Raw genomic sequence first — 19,364 nt, forward strand, 5'->3', positions numbered from 1 at the left:
TAAAACAGAATATTATTTTTAAAAGATCATCTAAAGTAAGACTTCATTATGCAAATTTTAAGTTTGTAATTGAGCAAGTCTATGCATTAAAAGTACCCAATTACCTTTTACCATCATGATATATAGTACATGTATGTGAAACAAATATTTATCTTCTTCAGCGAAATATTGAAGAGAAAAGGAAAGTGAATAAGAATACTCTTGAGGTAAATTTCTGATTTGGTCTGAGTTTTCATTGAAACAGTAATCAAGACTCTCTCTCTCTCTCTCTCTCGTTGTACACACCCACCCACACACACAACCACACACAAGCATGGGATATGTTTGACCACATTTAAAACATACATGTTTATGTTATCTTATTATACTTCAAAATAATTAATTTTGTATAATTTGTAGCGGGATATTGAAGAAAAAAGAAAAGAGAAAGAGAATCTGAATGTAAGTTGAACAATTATATTTTATAAAGGTAGATATCATTAAGCTTTAGTAAAATTGTTTTTTATTGATTATAAGATTAACTTTTTAACAAATAAGTTCTTTTTTTTAGCGAGAAGTTCTTGCTACCAGGAAAGAAAAAGATGATCTGGAACAAGAAATAGGATTATTAAAGGTATTTATAATACTATAAGTAATAAGAAACAGTACGAAAGCAATAAAACCTTGGTATTTATTTTTGTCAGATATTTGAAAAATATTTACATGTACATGCTGAGAAACTATTTCAACATACATGTAAAGCATATATTTACATTTTTAAGAGTAACTGTGTAATTATAAAAAAGTGAAAAGAATATAATTGTGTATTTATTTATTATACTATAAATATTTAACATCCTAGATGGATATCTGGAAGATTCTTAAAGAGAAAAGTTCCCTAGAAGAGGAGGTAGAGGCACTTAAGGTAACAGAATACATTTGTAGTCAAATTGGAGGATTAATGATTATGCGACTTCAGAGTAACCCTTTTAAATGACTAAAATTGCAAATAATATGGTTAGATATTCAACATTAAATCTGACTTAATGATTTCAAATTTATTTTACCCTGAAGAGTCAAGCATCTAGGATCTGTAAAGACCCAAGTAAAGCAGAAGACTCATTGCCGCTAAAAGTTAGTACAATAACATGTTTTACTTATTAGTGTTAGACTTTGTGAAGTGTTCAGGGGTCAACATTATATAAATAGTACTGCCTGTTTGGGAGGGTAACAGTTGAAATTGACACCCCGAGAAAACCATTGTCAACCGACGCGAAGCGAAGAAAGGCAACCAGTTGTTAAGCCCAACAAATTTTAAACTAGATTTTGGCATTCTTAACAAGCAGTTGTTAAGAAGATTAATTCAGTGTTGGGACGGCTTGCGAACTTTAAACTTGATTTTTTGCTCAATTTTTTCAATCAAATTGCTATCAAGTTTAAAGTTCGCAAGCGTCCCAACACTGAATTAATCTTCTTAACAACTGCTTGTTAAGAATGCCAAAATCTAGTTTAAAATTTGTTGGTCTTAACAACTGCTTGGTAAAAATTAAGTAATGAATCAAGTTTTAAGTTTGCAAGCCTTCCCAAAACTGTATTTGAAATTTTTTTAAATTTTCTTACCAACCAGTTGTTAAGACCAACAAATTTTACAAATTTCCTCAATCTTTCCCAATGGCGTTTAGATTTCGGCATTCTTAACAATCAGTTGTTAAGAGTTGCTCTCTGTGAAGCAAATTCTGATATTCTAACCAAGCAGTTGTTTACACGGTTTTGTAGAGGTTTACAAACCGATAACTTGATTTTTTGCTTGATTCTTGCCAACCAGTTGTTAGGACTTGCAAACTTTGCACTGTAAGAGATTTTGGCATTCATAACAATCAGTTGTCATATTTTGCATCAAAAGCCATCTTTGATAATCTAAACATGAACTTGTTACATGCAGTAACGGTTTTATTGTAAACACAATTTTTTTAACAAGTAGTTGTTAAAAAAGATAAAAAGATATGAAAAAATAACGGAGTATTTTCATGTCAGCGACAGAAGATCCGAGCTAGCCAGGGGGACCAGAAACTACGACAAACTTTACAAGGTTAGAGAAGTAATTGTTATGGCAAAAAACAATTTCAAAAATAACTACAGGCCAAGTGGAAACCTTGCAATAGATGAAGCCATGATGAAGCCATGATCAAATGGACTGGCAGGCTTTCATTCAAGCAATATCTACTTGCTAAACCCATCAAAAGAGGAATCAAAGTTTGGATGAGATGTGACTCAGAAAATGCATTTCTGACAGACTTTGACATTTACCTTGGCAAAGGAACTGCAAATTCTGAACATGGATTGGGACACGATGTAGTTACAAAGCTGACCAGAGACTTAACAGGAAAATACTTTCGTGTTTTTTTTGATAACTACTTTACAAGCGTTCAACTTATGCAAGATTTATTGGCAGATAGGATTTACGCTTGTGGTACTGTTCGGATGAACCGTAGAGGATTTCCGGACGATCTGAAAGGACGTCTTCGTCTCCAGAGAGGCCAGTCAATGACGAGACAGAAAGGAAACCTTACAGCATCTGTGTGGCAGGATAAAAAACCTGTTGCTTTCCTGAGTACTCTCAGCGACCCTCGAGCCGAAGTACCAGTGACCAGGCAGCATGGACGCCAGGAGCTGAGAATGACTCAACCCCATTCAGCAAATGAATATAACAAATACATGAATGGAGTTGATCGTCATGATCAGCTACGTATGAAATACTCTCTTGGAAGAGATAGTAAAAAAGCATGGAAATACATGTACTTTTTTCTTGTAAACTGTGCGATTGTAAATGCGTTTATCCTCTTCTCGGCAAGTTCCATCCGTCAGAATTCCAAGAAGAGATATACCCATCTGGATTTCCGAATGGAGCTTGTACATCAGCTTATAGCTGGATTCAGTGGGAGGAAGAGGAAAGCAGCGGAAAATGTGCAAGGGGTCCAGGATGCGGGAAATTACCAAGGACATGAATCTGTGCACATGGGCACAAAAAGAAGGTGTCGTGTTCATTTGACTAAAAAAGAAAGAAAAGAGACTGTTTTTGGCTGCAAAGTTTGCAATGTTCACCTATGTAAAGATGGGTGTCATTTTGCCTATCATAATGGACAATAAATACTTCAAACTGTGAAGTTATGCAATAAATTAGTGACTTTTATTGTTGTGTTTATATTCATCCTTCACATTTGGAGAGCAATATTTCTTTACTTATTAATTCAAATGGACTTTGATAAGCACAGCTGTGAAGGTGAGACCCTCCTGAAAAAGAAAATATATGGTTTTATATACTTGTTAATAAAAATAATCATAAAGCAATAAAATTTGTAAGAGCAGTGTGATTTCTTTGTTGATTCCTGAAAGTCTCTGAGTAAACAGGGTTATCAGTGCTGCTGCTTATCTGTGGAGAAAAGCCTGGGGCAGCAGGCTGCTGTGCGAGTATGCAGTGATGCCTTATCTCTATAGCTGTGAGGGGGAAAGAGTTAAGGAACAATATATTATTATTATTAAGAAAGCTAAAGAACTAGACAATATTCAAACTTAAAAATGATTCAATGCACTAGCTACACAAGTTTATACATTGAAATGGACTGAATTGTACATTGAAATGGACTGAATTAAATTGGTTTAATTTTTTCTTTCACAAGAGGGTGTCAGATATCCAATAGTGTTTTGGGGTTTTTTTACAGACTATAATGTGTTCTTTCATGTCTAATGGTTTTAATGTTGTAGAATTACAAAATTCTGCGCAAAGGAGAGCAACAGCTAACATTTTAGAGCTTAGAGAGATTAGTTAGGATCATTCTGTAGAAGAAACTGAAGCAAGCTCTACCTCAACTTTGAGAGAACCTGCTAGAGCAATTAGTAAGGAACTAGACAATATTCAAACTTCCGACAATAACCATGATTGCGTTTGCTGTTGGTGTCCATCAAAGTCTTCCAAAACTGGCCAAGTTAAAGTATGGAACAAGTGAGAAGGATCTGTATGTGAAAATGATGGAGAAAAAACCTCAGAGGACTAGTGAATGTATTGGAAATGGATTCTTTGTAGTTGGTGCATATAACAACAGGACATTTTCTCCAGATGAAGAAGTTGCAATTTGTGAAACACTTGGAGATTTCAATTCAGCACTTTTCTTTAAACGTCTGTCCATAGGTCATCAGATTGTGCATAGTACGGAATACAAATCCACGCAAAGAAGAAACAATGCCATTGTTAAATACAAGGACAATTTTGGTGAAGTGAAAACTTTTGTTAAAGTGATTGTAAATGAAGAGACATGTGTTCTTGCGCTCATCCACCCAATGGAAAGATCTACAGTTACAATCCCTAACTGCCAAAGAGCTGCGAATAGCCACTCCATACCATTGAGGCCACCATCAAGAAGATATATTGTCGCTGTGCCAGTGAAGGACATTTGCGAAGTATGTGTATGCGTTTTGTTGAGCAATGAACTTTGTTTTGTTTCGGCAACACCAAACAGAATTGAGAAGGAGTGAGGAACTGTAGACTTAGCCAGAACAGTTTGACTTTCTAGTATTCTAGTTAACTGACTGCATTTCTTAAAAATATTGATTATGTACTCTTAAATGAAACATGCTGTGTAACGGTAATTGTAATAAATAAAATGTTATTATTGCCCCTGAGAGCACTGAATCTATCATTTTCATTTTTGGCATTAATATGTCTGATTTGACTGTCTTTCAAATTTATAAAGCAAGTAATATGTATGATAGATTTGTGTGCAAAGGTGGCATATTACATGATGACTGTATATTGCATTTTGTTTTATTTTTACTACATGTACTACAAGTCAAAATTGTTATGTGCAGGAGTAGTATTCAAATGAAAGTGTATGAAACGAAATACTTAAAAAAGTTAAATGAAAAAATAAATACATGCATAAAATCTCACTAGAACCTACAATGAAATGTAGATAAATGAGATTGGAAATGTTATTCAGCAAATTCTTAAAAAATTCATTAAAAAAAAATAAAAATAAGACTAAGTCTCCAAAAAGGCACACTTTAGGTACACCAGCTTTAGTTAAAAATTACTAAGTCTAAATTAGATACATTTTAGGCACACTGAAAATTTTCTAAGTCCAACAGGAAAAATACTTAAAACAGTTAAAAATTTCTAAGTTCCAATTAGGTACATGTTAGGTACCTATAAAAATATCTAAGTTAAAAATAGGCACATTTCAGGCACACTGCAAAAAGACTAAGTCCAGCATAGGTTTCTTATAGGTACACTGCAAAAAGTTTAAGTCGAGCATAGGCATTTTATAGGTACACCATGAAAAAGATAAGTCCAGTATAGGCACATAGTAGGTACATTGAAAAAATATTAAGTTCATTTTTGATACTTTTGAGGTATGCTTATTTTGTACCTATTTTAATAGGTACATATGAAGTACTCTTTAGGCACAGATAAAGTATGCCTATATGTACTTTTTTTTGGTATGGGCAGCATCGATCTGAAGATGGCAGATGACACTGACCGTGCTGACTCTAACTGCATTCCAAATCATGAGTTTGTACACTGTAAAAGTGTGGCACAGGCTTTTATGACTATCTACAGTGGAATTTCCACCTTTTCTGTGGCATTGCCACCTAATCCAACAATTGCAACTGATGAATCGCATATCAGAGCCAAGGTGTAATTTGATCCGCTCACCATTATTGCCATGTATGGCACAAGGCTCACCCATTCAATGGTTGAGATATATTGGAGTAGCAACGGCTTATTCTACACGCCCAGTGAAGGGATTGACATGTTTTCACGTACGAAAGCTAAGGGATGCATAAAAAGACAGCTTCTAGGGAGCAAAGAGTTAATATTAAATTGATACGTATATAATACTCAGATTGTAATAGGTCATCATTTAAATAGTACTGACCTGCTAACTTTATTCAAAATTGTCACATATAAAGACATTTATATATGTATATAAATGGTTTATGGTGTTTGTAGTGTGATTATTTTTAGATGTTAATATGCGTCTAACGGAATTTTTCAATGCGTATGCACATTTATCATTCCTTATTTTGTAAACATAAATGGCCATCTTTTTATTAAAAGGTGAGACAAAAAGTGTCTATTGCCACTGATTGATAAGAACTGACCCTTTCAGATTTTTATCCGTATTAAGGATTGACATCTTAAAGAGCGCTTTAACAAGATACCGGTAATTTGTTTGTTTAGATGTGTGTTTTTTGTATAAATTGAATAACGTCACCTCAGAGTCCGGTATCGCATATGTATGATGACCTATATGTGCTGCAGTGTCTGTGAACATGAACGATCTGTTGTAGCTGGATGTGAATGCTATTGGTAGGTGATTCTCATGCAAGAAGATTCGAAAACTATGTGAAAGGTTTGCTTATTCTATATATATATATATATATATATATATATATATATATATATATATATATATATATATATATATATATATATATATATATATATATATCTCTGTGTGTGTGTGTGTGTTCATTGTCTGTCATTAATTCTAATATGTCTTGAATAAATTCCTATTCCAGTTGCCTACGAGTTACTGTTAGGATTTTATAGGAGGGGTCCAATGTAACTGTATATTTTTCTTTAAAACAAGTTTGAGGAGTCCTTGCAAACCTGTGCAGAGCCTTCCTCCACAAGCTGGAGAGAAATCTTGTTGTAGCTTTTAACTTGCAGGAGTACTATAAGTTGGACGAAATCAGTCATACATCGAGGAAATTCGGAACACACCCTGAAGACCTGCCCCAAATGGAATTGATTTCAAACTCCTTAAGGAAGCAAATCCTAGAAGGTAAGGACGTCAACCTCGCTTCATTACTCATACCTTACTATGAAATCTGCAAATCTGAGAAAGAAAAGACTGCGAAGGAGGACAGCAGACTGAAAAGATATCTTACAATTGCTGAATTTCTCACTGCTTTCGGAAAATACAAACCCACTATGTGCCAGGCCTCTCCAAACCGCAGGGACGAACTTGATCACTATGAAGCTATCATAGTAGATCTGTACAATGTATATGGAGAACGTTTCTATGAGTATCATAAACTCTTTTCCTTAAGAAGCGCGAATGCTTTGGCAGTCCACAAGATAAAAGTAGATTGGTCCGTGAGAGACAGAGATCTCGTACAATTGATAGCCTCAAGATCCAAATCCTGCTCCATATGTTCAGAAGTTTCCCATGACTTTAAGTTCTGTTCACAACTGCAAACCAGTTCCGGAGAAAATTCCTTCCAACCTACCAATATAGATAGGCATGGCAGAAAGAGGACCATACATAATGGACAGGAAATTTGCAACAATTTCAACTCGTCAAGAAGATGCGGGAGAAATAACTGCCCCTTCCTTCATGTCTGTAGCATATGCAAGAACAAAGATCATTCATTTCCAACTTGTGATCTGAAAACCAAACCAAAGAATGTTGCATCTTCAATTACCAATCAAAAGTGACTACCGTAATGTCGCGTGTATAACACGCACTTTTTTTCAGCCAAAATTTGATCAAAAGTGGGGGGTGCCTGTTATACATAGGACTAAAATTTTACCCCATTTTTTCAAGCCGTGATTCTTAATACCCCGGGAGACGTGACTGCCGATATAGCGTGTTATGCAAGTTGTATGAGCGTATATTTTCTGCTGATATAGCGCGTTATGCAAGTTGTACGAGTGTATACTAAATACTAAATTTACTGCATCAGAAATACCTTATTCTTAGTTTTATTTCCATGTATTGAAATATTTATCCACTCTCAACACTATTTCTTGCATCAAAAAAATTTAAATATCGCCAGTGTATTCGCCATTACGTAAGCAATCACCTATTGACTCGGTGCGTGGTCAATGTTTGTTTAACAATTTCCGGTGTCAGAAGCATGCACCTGTCTTGTGTCGGACTTCACAGGGTGTTTTCAAGTGCATGAAGATTAGCGATTATTCTGATTTTATTAAACTTGATTACTTCGTGTCCAGTTATGCAGTTAAACGTTATTGCTTTACAAAGACACTGCTAAAAATACATCGATCATTTGTACGACTTGATAATGACGATATACGACATACATACGTTTCTTCAGAATGTTTATTTAACAACAATCAATGAGTTTGACTATAATTAATCAATGAAATCATTTCTTTTGATGTTGTTTTGGTTTATATCTGCAAACATTATAACTTTTAAGCTCGGTTGCCGTTCTTCCCTGCGTATGATGATCTTCAACTTTTCCACTGTTTTACGAAGTGTCTAATGATATTTGATACCGCCCATGTAAATCATGCTGCCTTTTTAAGTAAAATTGTAAGAACTTTGACTCTAATACTGCTTGGGCAATGTTCCGATCACAAATTTACAGTAATTGCGCTTGGGTTACAAAATTATCATTAAACATCGATAGTTATTTGGAAAAATGGCGGCCGTCGATTTTCATCATTGTGCTATGTTCCGATCACAAAATTAAAGAAATTGCGCATGGATTATAAATTATCATGAAACATCGATTGTTTTGGGGGAAATTGCGGCTGTTGATTTCGCCATTTTTTGGGTGCATGTTATACATAGGACCTGCTGTTTTTTCGCTATTTTTAGGTCAACTTTGGGGGTGCGTATTATACACGATACATTACGGTATCTGTCCGAGCGACATCGTGCTCCACTATAAACATCAAACAGTTGAAATTAGAGCTTCAAAACCATGAAAATCAAAACTTTGTTTCATATATTTTCCATGGCTTCATTAATGGATTCGATACGAAAGTACAGGAAACAGACTTGAAAAAATTTGAGATCAGCTTTACAGAACATGGATACAGTTGACGAACTATTATCAAAATAATTTGAAAAGGGATTTCTTGCAGGACCTTATGAAGCTCCTCCTTTTGAAAGCTATCGCGTGTCTCCTCTTGGAATTGCCGAACACAAGTATTCAAAAAAGAAAAGGCTTTTGGTAGATCATGCGCACACTCGGCCTCAGAACGTTTGGTGAACTTGGGAGGAAACGATCTGGACTAGTCAGAGGATATTAATTGTATAATATCCAGGCTAGTGTCGTTTTCATCTTTGTTAAAAAGACAGTTCAACCTTTGAACTGTTGTTATTTTAAGTTTCATGCATCACTATAGGACAAGGAACATTAGCATCACAAGTTACAATAGTCAAGTGGACACAGCAAACCAATTACTGAAAACATACATTCCACAAGCTATTTTGGAAATTGAAGGGCTTCAAAAACAGTGTGAATAACATTTTTAGTGACGGTGTGTTCATTTAAACTGTCTAGGACAGTACAAACTTTTGAGACAAATTAGGGGAATTTTCCTTTTGTTTACCTGGAACTCATAATTTTCCATGGAGACAGGGGCTTCATGGGTACACACATTCATAAATCATAGTTTCACATATTTTTACATGTTCTTCCTTTTAATATAACATGTTTAATTTACCAAGCTTATTTTTTATGATATTACAATACATGACCAAAATTATGCCAACAATTGAAGACACATTCAAATCCTGCATCGCACATTATTTCAACATAACGAAGGCTACAGACACTACGCAGCTACTGCCTTTGGAGCCAAATGCTGCAGTACAGCCACCTACCCTCCTACAGCAAATTACAGGTGGTAGGTATGTACCGAGTACATCTACAGGTAACCAAGATTGTCTGGTTGACTCCAAGCTTCCTCAGACCCTGTCTGCTCATCTTTGACTTTGGGCGTAGACCAAAAATCCTGTACCAAAATTCAAAGTGATGAATACATTAACTTTGCTTTACTCGTAAAACAAAATGACCCAGACAATGAAGAGACATAATGCTACCACGGTATGGTAGCAGATAACACCCTATACAATTTTACAATCCGGACTCAGGGACATTTTTTAGCAATAACGTACTTTGTTAATTCTGGTGTTTCTTTTGAAATTTTTGTTTTGCTTTTCTAGTCAAAGATTGGCACTAACCTTGTGTTTTCACTGCATAATATTTTTGTTCCCAGTCTATTTTATTGATTGTATAAATGGACATTGTCTGTCATTTATTCTAATATGTCTTGAATAAATGACAATTCCTATTCCCGTTACCTACGAGTAACTGTTATGATTTCATAGGTGGTCAAACATAAATGTTACTCTATAATTTTCTTCAAGAAAACAAGTTGGAGGAGTCCCTGCAAACCTGTGAAAAAAAGGCAAATGTGTAAAATATTTCAATGTTTTATGGTTATTTTTGCAGCTGTTTTCGTTTGGGTTGTGTAGTTCATATGTGAATGATCATTATATTTCAGGAAATAAACATGTCAGAGCGAAATGTATGATGTAGAGAATCTTTGAAAAAATTGTAAAGAACAATAAAGATTTCATAGCCGGACAAATTGCTAGTATGAAAAAAGACATGAAGATTCAAATTTCTACTTTGGAAAAAAACCCTCAAAAGAGATGGAGAAAGAAAAAGACAAAATTGCTAGCATGAACAAAGACTTGAAGAATCAAATTTCCACTGTGGAAAACAAACTGAAAGAGTTGGAGGAAAAAAACCACAGACTTAGCAAATAAAGACAGATGTTATTTGTGTACATTAAACTGGATCTGTTAAACATATTTTATATGAGATTCTACAGTTACTGTATTCAGATTTGACCATGTTGACCAAACAAATGGCTGTATATAGGTTTGTGTTACATTGTTAACAAGAGCCAACACATCTGTTTTCAGTAGTAAAAGTCCTTCTAGATATAGAGCTTGTTCATCAACTAATTACAGGATTTAGTAAGTTGAAGAGAAAAGGAAGAAAACATGTCCAAGTGGTCCAGGATGCCCTGAACTACCAAAGACATGAATCAATTCACATGGGGACATAAACAAAGTGCCGTGTTCACCAAACCAAAAAGAAATGTTAGAATACTGTTTTTGGTTGCAAATTTTGCAGTATACACATGCAAAGATGGATGCATTTTTTTTTTATCATAGTGGACAGTAAATACTTCAAAATATGTAATTATGCAATGAATATGCAAATCTTAATATTACATGTACATTGCTGATTATGTAATGATCATTGTTTATATATTAAACTCTTTCAATCTTTCCCTTGGGGAACCCTATGTGTATAAGTTAATTTTAGACAAGCCCCGTTTTCAGTGTAATTTTCAGCGTCAGTAGCCTTGTTGTTTTAATTCATCAAATCTCATGCCACCCTCTTCTATGGACTTATTTATCTACTCTTTTTGTGTATTATCGCTTTCATGGAATATGGATTTTTATTTCTAATAGTGTTTCATTGGCATGATTATATTCCTTTTAATTTATTTTGATTTTGAACTCTGAACTTTGAACAATGGCCTCGGGTCGGAGATCACGCGCCATTTCTTCTATGCCTCATGTAGAGGAATCCGACAATCCTTCTAATTGGACAGTTACAGTTTTGAAGAAGAAATTGGCAGATATCGGAATAGTTATTAATGCACAATTATCACATAGCGTGTTAAAAAGAATTTATTTAGACAATGTAAACAATGGTGTAGGTAAGGAAGTGAATTTAAACGTCTTACTCATACCCAACTATACTACGCCACTGCATAAGAAAAACAGAGAGAACGACGAGCGTCTTGTGAAAAATTTGACTTTAGATGAATTCATTATTGCATTTGGACGGTACAAACGCATTATGTGCAAATATTTACACATCTGTAAATCTTGCAAGTCAAACCAAGATTGAATGCAATCAAACGAAGACTGATGGAAACGACAACCCAGTCTAACGATATAAACAGTAGAACAAAACATTTAAATCATAGTGTCTTAAAAAGTATAAATCTTGGTGTAGTGAAGTACCTTAAGCGTACAAGATTGCCTATAACGAGTTCTATTCTTTGTAAAATTTGTCATTTGCTTCATTCAGGTATATTCTATATGTTTACTTTTAAAACTAGTTCTTTGCTAGAAGCAGCATGCACTGCTGCTTTCTTTGGATTTTTAAGATGTTTACTGCGTTTAGTGAAATTAATGTCAATGATTGCCTTTTGATATACCAACTATATACCAACTATCATGACTAGGACTCGTTTTGAGAGAATCTCAAAATATTTTCATATGAACGACATCACACAAAACCCTGCCCAAGGGCAACCAGGACACGACGAAGAATGTCACATTAGGCCATTCTTAGAAAAAGTTTCAGAAACGTGCTTTGAAAATTATCATCCCCACAAGGAACAATCAGTGGATGAAGGAATGATAGCTTTTAAAGGAAGACTCTCATTTAACTCATTCAGTCCCACTGACAAGTATTCTCGTCATATTTATGATGCGCTATTTAGCTGCTGACGAGTACAGTCGTCTGGGTTTTCCCCGGCAATACGGCCGATGATGACTATACTCGTTGTTTTACCTGTATGTTAAACAAGCAGTGATTGGTCGAAACTAGAGGATTTCACGTACACATGGTTATACCAACCAATGAAATACATGTTTAAATGCCTTTGTGTGAAGTGTTCTTTATTTAGATGTGATATAAATACCTGTAAACAAAGGAATTCGGCACATGTGTTAAATCTATCAATCGAAAATGGTGGACATATTGCAGGAAATATTACAAGATGATAGTGGCAAAGAATTTGATTGTTTTGAATTGGAAGATGTAGAAAAAGCAGATAATACTTATGTCTATCATCTGCTTGCATTGGATGATGCCGTTGAACAAGGATCAGACCTCGAAGTGTCCGATTTTGAATCGGAATCAGACCGCGAGTCAGAAACTGAAAGTAGTGACGATGACGATATCGAGCTGGCAGATTACAATCGTTGGACAGAGAATTTACAGGACATTAACGATCCTGCATTCAATGGACCACAGCCTGGACCTACACAAACACTCGAAGCGGATAAAATGAAATAGATTTCTTAAATTCATTGTTTTCTGAGGAGTTATACTCGAAGATATCCGAGGAAACAAACGCTTATGCTCAACTCTGCATCAGGGCTAAAGCAAATCCTGGATGGTACAACTCAACCTCCAAGGAAATACGTGCTTTTCTTGGATGTTTAGTCGTAATGGGGATTATTAGTGCACCTGCACAAGATCTCTATTGGTCAAAGGACAAACTGTTTCATTTGTCGTGTATTGAAGAAAGATTCACAAGAACAAGATTCAAAAATATTCAGAGGTATTTTCACGTGGCGACGCCACACAAAATCCACCAAGGAACCAGCCTGGGCATGACAAACTTGTTCATGTACGAACAATAATGGTAACAATCAGAGAAAATTTCAAACGACAATACAATGCACACAAAGAGGTTTCAATTGATGAGGCCATGATTGGATTCCCAGGCTGGCTTGGTTTCAAGCAGCGTGAAATATATATTTACACATTTTGGGACATATATTATCAACCAATTGAAAACGTTCCCCACTTTTACGAGGATGTTTGATACTTTTACTTAATTAAGCAAACTTTGATTTAATCGGACTTTTGTTTATGTTTTGATGCACCAGTAGAAATTTGTGGTGCACGTGGGTTAAAGTAAGAGAATTTGTCACCCGACATTCGAAAGCCATGTTTAAAATCCCCGGGTGTAAATCATGTGACCGGCCAAAATGGCCACCAAATGCAATTCGACTGTACAGTTTCAGATCAAAATACGATGACCACTGACCGCGTTAGACAGGTGACCATTCTTTAGAGGGCAACCATATAGGATTTTTCATCGGGAGGAAATAAAATGACCGCATACGAAAGGTGACTGCTTAATAGGGGTGGCAGCTTCGGCAGTTTTGATTGTAATTTTTTTTCAGATTGTAAGACCATCAAAACATCCAGATGAGTACTGGGTGTGCTTTTTCAAAAAGGCAGCAACAAAGAAAACCCTCATGAAACTTGAAGAAAAGGAGTTTTTTGCTTTTCTAAATGAAATAACAAGAGAAATCAAAGACCCTGTGCTAGAGGCTTTTGGAAGCCGAATTTATCATAATTTCAGTGATATTAGTACTTATAGGACAATATCAACAGATCAATAGCTGTAATTACAAATTTGTCAATCATGCACTTTTCTTATATAATCTAAAGAAAGCTGAAAATGGTCCTATACTAGTACTAATTATATCAACTATTCATAGTAAAAAAGATTCTAGGTTTAATGCGTATGAGAAATTGTTTTACTCCTGTGTGATACCAGTTTTGGATTATGCATCCAGAATTTGGGGTTTCAAAAGATTTCAATCAATTGATAATATTCAAAATAGAGCTAAACAATATTTTATGGGGGTTCGCTGTTTTGCGTCAACATTGGCTATATATGCCCTAATGGAGACACCGGATGGATACCTAGCCAATTCAGATGATGGATAAATATGATCTGATTTTGGAATAGAGTGTTGTCCTTTGACGAGGATCGAATTAAACGAATTGTATTTGAATTTGATTATAATAGATGTAGAAATAACTGGTGCTGTGTCTTAAAAGAAGTTTTTCATATTTTAGAATTTGATAATTACTTTGAATCAAAGTTAATGGTGGATATAGATTTAGTTCAATCAAAAATACACACTTACAATTCAAACTATTGGAGTGATGAAATACTTAACATCTCTAAATTATACGTACTTTCGTAATATTCAAAACAGTCTTTGGAAGAGAAAATTACTCTTTTTTAGATATGCCTAAGTATTTACGATCAACTTTGGCTCAATTTAGATGTGGTATTATACCAATAAGAATCAAAACTGGAATATTTCAGGGGGAACCTATTGAAGAAAGAATTTGTGTTTTTTGTACCAATAGAGGTGTAGAAGATGAATTTCATTTTTTATTACATTGTTTTTTATATATATAAAGATTATCGTAAAAAACTTTTTGAAAATACTGGTCTGATTAATTAATCAGTCAGAAGAAATTTCAGATAATGAATAATTATGTTTGCTCATTGTCAATTATCCTCGTCAGGTTGCCAAATATTCATACTCATCTATTAAGAAAAGACAATCAATTGTATTTAAGTAATGAGTTGTAAGCAAATATATAAAAATAATACTTAAACTCACTGATATCCCAAAACTCCTTAAAGACTTATTGGTTGTATTATGTATTTAAACATGTATTTTTTGGTCCTATTACAATTTTAGTGATTAACTCTTCGACCATAATATGTCAACAGAGTCAACAAAAAGCTCGTCCAAGACCGGCAGAAACAAAAGGATGTAACGAGAAAGACTAAGAAAACACAGATAGCCTCTCTCAAAGCCAAAGCCATGCCAGAAGAAATGAAGATGGACGACTTCCAGGGCACAGTATCATGGTGCTTCTGTTTCATGAAGAGAAAGGACTTGGCCATAAGACAGCGGACCACCCTTTTCCAGACCCTACCAGAAGATCACTTAGAGAAGATGGCTGCATTCCAGGCATTCGTCAATGACCAGACAAAGAAATTCAACCTCAGCAGTGACCAGTCAACATCGATGAGCTGCTGCTGACCTTCGACATCCAAACGAACATGATTATCGACAGCAAAGGAACCAGCAGCATCCACATTAGAACAACAGGCCATGAGAAAGTGAGCTTCAAGGTTGCCGCCAGTGGGAAAAAGCTGCCCCCAATGGTTATCTTTAAGAAGAAGACGGCCATCAAAGACAAGTTTTGGTTGATTGCATATACCGGCAAACAAAATAAACTTGTCAGCCATATGTCATTATGACCCATGTTATGTGCCTTCAAAATTCCAACAGAAATGAATATCAAAGGGGAAAACTGCAGCGAGTGTGGACAAAATGATTGATATGATGACAAGAACAGCCAAAATTCATCAGGTAACTTCAAGCACCTGCCCAACACCAAACTCTTTTTACCGAGTTTATTAGGAATATTTCAGTGTGAACATGTTTTTTGATAACATTTGCAACATTGCGTATTAGGATTTGCATAACTTTTGTTAAGTAAGTTGTTTTTGACTGTGTTTGTGCAGAGTGTTCTGGAGGAAACAGTTTCCATTCTTCCCTTGAGTATTATTTATATACATGTTGAAGATCAGAGCGGATAAGTTGCCCCTGTGTTTAGACTTTTTTAAATTTTTTTTTAATATTGGGGGTGGGGTGGGGGGGGGGGCAGCTTTGTATAGAATCTAGTGAGTGATGTGGAAAAGAAATTTAGGGAAAAGAAATCTGACTTGGTATACTAAAAAGTCAGAATAATTTAATGGCTGCTTAACATGTGGATCACCTTTTGATTCCAGTCATGAGGATACAAATGTCTACATGCATTAGCAGTTGAAATAAGATGGAATCAAAAGCTTACAAATTACTTTGTGTACTCATATGAGCTTTAATGATTTAAAAATAGAGCAGTTTTTAGCTCAAATTAAAAAACGCTTGATACTGTAGATTTACCACGTTAGTTAACTTAAAACTGTCTCATTTGTTCAAAAATGTTTAATATCTTTTTATATATATATATATATATATATATATATATATATATATATATATATATATATATATATATATATATATATATAAAAATTTAATTAGCAAGTATGTTTAAATGATAACTTATTGCAAGATAAATACTAATTAACCTTAAAGATATTAAACATTTTTGAACAAATGAGACAGTTTTAGACGTCACGTCCTTGTACACGAATACTCCTCATGATGAAGGTATCGAGGCCTGCAGGGAGGTATGGGACAGTAGAACGATTCAGCAGCCGTCAACCGAATCTCTACTTAAGCTCCTTGAACATGTTCTCAAGCTGAACAATTTCATGTTTAATGGCGAACATTACATACAAAAAAGTGGTACAGCTATGGGCACCAAAATGGCTCCCTCTTACGCCAATATATTTATGGGACGATTGGAACGCAACCTGCTTCTCAGAGCTCCTTTCAAACCTTTGAGCTGGTTGCGGTTCATTGATGATATTGAGATGAAATGAGCCGAAAACCGAGACTGCCTAAATGACTTCATCACCTTTGCCAACTCCTTCCACAATTCGATAAAATTCACAGTGGACATATCTAATTCCAAAAATGTATTTTTGGATACTACATCCACCTTGGAAGATGGTGAAATAAAATTCAGGTCTCCATACCAAACCCACTGATTCTCACCTCTACCTCAAGCCATCGAGTTGCCACCCTCCCCATACTTTTAGAGGAATTCCTAAAGGATTAACAACCCGAATCAGACGAATCTATTCTTCTAATGAAATCTTTGAAGAACAAAGCAGAATATTAAAATCCCATCTGTGTAATCGAGGCTATAAAGCCCACACAGTTCAATCTGCAATTGATGAGATTACTACAAAAGACAGGAAAACCCTTTTACAATACAAAGAGAAAACAGACAAAAGCAGGGTTCCACTTGTCACTACATATCACCCCGCCCTTAAGAACCTCAACAGCATCCTTAGAATTAATCTGTCCATTCTTTACACTAACGAAAGAATGGCTGATCTTTTCAAGGATCCACCAATGGCTGCATTTAAACGCCCGAGGAACTTAAAGGACATGGTAGTGAGGGCAAGATTAGACAACCCGTTGCCAAATGGTGGTTTTAAAACATGTTCCGATACCAGATGCCTGTTGTGCAAACACAGCACCAATGCGGACAGTTTTATAAGCCCCATCAAGGGTCGCACCTACAAGATATTTGGCAACACTTCTTGCCGCACAGACAATTGCATCTATCTCATCAGTTGCAAAGTCTGCTCTAAGCAATACATTGGCGAAACAGGTGACCTCAGCAGAAGAATCAACAAAGTCAAGGAGCCCGTCGGAGAACATTTTAATACAAGTGGCTACAAATGGGAAGACATGACAGTATTGGTTATTGACCATAATCCTAATTGGACAGACGCGGAGAGGAAGAGCAAGGAAAAGTTCTGGATGCACAGATTCAAATCATTCAGACCTGATGGCATGAACAAACAAATGGACCACTAAATTGAACGTCTCATAGCCATACATCACCTGACACCCACATAGTAATTTCATCAAATCTGTCAACTGCGCCTCTTCCATTCATTTATTAGTTTCTTTACTACTTTTTATTTGTAAATCATTTTTTCTTAATTTTATTTATTTATTTTCATTTAATTTTATCTCTTTTTAATCAAAAATTCGAGTCTATATCATAAGTGCCGTACGTGTTAACAATGGGGGTTCAAATTTTCATTTATTAACTCGGACGCCAATTTTAATTAGCTAATTAACTTAATCAGGCGTGAAGTTGGCAGTCGATTGATTACTTTATAGCGATCGGCGAAAGTAGCAACACCTTCTTTAAGAATGTGAACAAATGTAGCTGTTCTTTTTTATTGATTTTTAAGTAGTTTAGTAGTAGCTTTAGATTTTGTTTTCTTTGTTTTGTACTCATGTAATTTATTTTTTGGTCCTGAAGAAGGGACTGGTTGTCCCGAAAATTTGACAATTTCTATCGTTCGTGTCGTTAGCCATTTTTAGTGCTATATACATATATAATATATAAAAATTAAATTGTTGTCATCGTATTTTTCTTCAAGAAAAGAAGTTTGAGGAGTCCCTGCAAACCTGTGCAGAGCCTTCTTCCACAAGCTGGAGAGAAATCTTGTACAAAGCATAACATGCCAGTATTTTGGGGTTGTTGGCCACAGCACACGTCTGGCTGGGAACCAGAGGTACCAAAGAAATGCTGTGGACACAGACCGCCCAGAAGGGGGTGTTGACCTTGAATGCCAGTACTTGTTCAATGTGGAACATCAACACTTTGAATCTGAGATTATCTACATGGACAACTTCTATCCACCCCTCGACTTTGCTAGACCGTCTGTGGAAAAAGAAAAGACATGCGCAAGGGAATCAAGTCCTGCAAACTAAAGAACAATGGAGACCATAAAATCCTTGAGAAAAAAAGAATTTGTTGCTACTGCATAGTGGGACAATAACTGTTTACTTGTAAAAAATGGACACATCAGTGTTTTGAGAAAACAAAAAGATTGCACCATGAAGGATGTTTCCTGCTCAGCTATTTGACAACAATAAAATAGATTATTGTTTGGAGTAGATAGTGCTGACCATGTGAAAAAAAATTGTGGAAATATTTGTGATAAAAATTGCAAGTGTGAACATCTTTTTTTTGTTATACATATTCTTATTAATTACCCATAGGTAATGAGTTAATGAGTAATAAATGTGTTGACTGCTGCACTGTGTTTTCATTCAGCTTGAAATTATCTCTGGAAGTCAAGTGAGCTAGTAAACAAGCGCTGGTAGGCAGCCCGAGTCCTTATCAGCAGCAGGCTATCTATCTATAGCGTGTAGCAGTGAAAGAGTTAATCTAATTAAGGAATATTTTTTGTGAAAATTCAATGCTAA

General features: G+C 35.3%; 1 non-coding gene across 2 annotated transcripts; it reads left to right on the forward strand.

Moving 5' to 3' along the window:
* Positions 1 to 266: 266 nt before the first annotated feature.
* Positions 267 to 19,145, forward strand: LOC105339456 (uncharacterized). Of its 2 annotated transcripts, none has more exons than XR_010712832.1 (5): positions 267 to 441; positions 551 to 613; positions 842 to 904; positions 1,054 to 1,113; positions 18,533 to 19,145. It is a non-coding gene; the product is annotated as an uncharacterized protein (transcript). The 2 variants fall into 2 exon arrangements; XR_010712831.1 differs by lacking the exon at positions 18,533 to 19,145 and adding an exon at positions 3,742 to 5,337.
* The last annotated feature ends 219 nt before the right edge of the window (positions 19,146 to 19,364 follow it).

This window comes from Magallana gigas, chromosome 4 (genome assembly GCF_963853765.1).
Source record: "Magallana gigas chromosome 4, xbMagGiga1.1, whole genome shotgun sequence".
Lineage (NCBI taxonomy): Eukaryota > Metazoa > Mollusca > Bivalvia > Ostreida > Ostreidae > Magallana > Magallana gigas.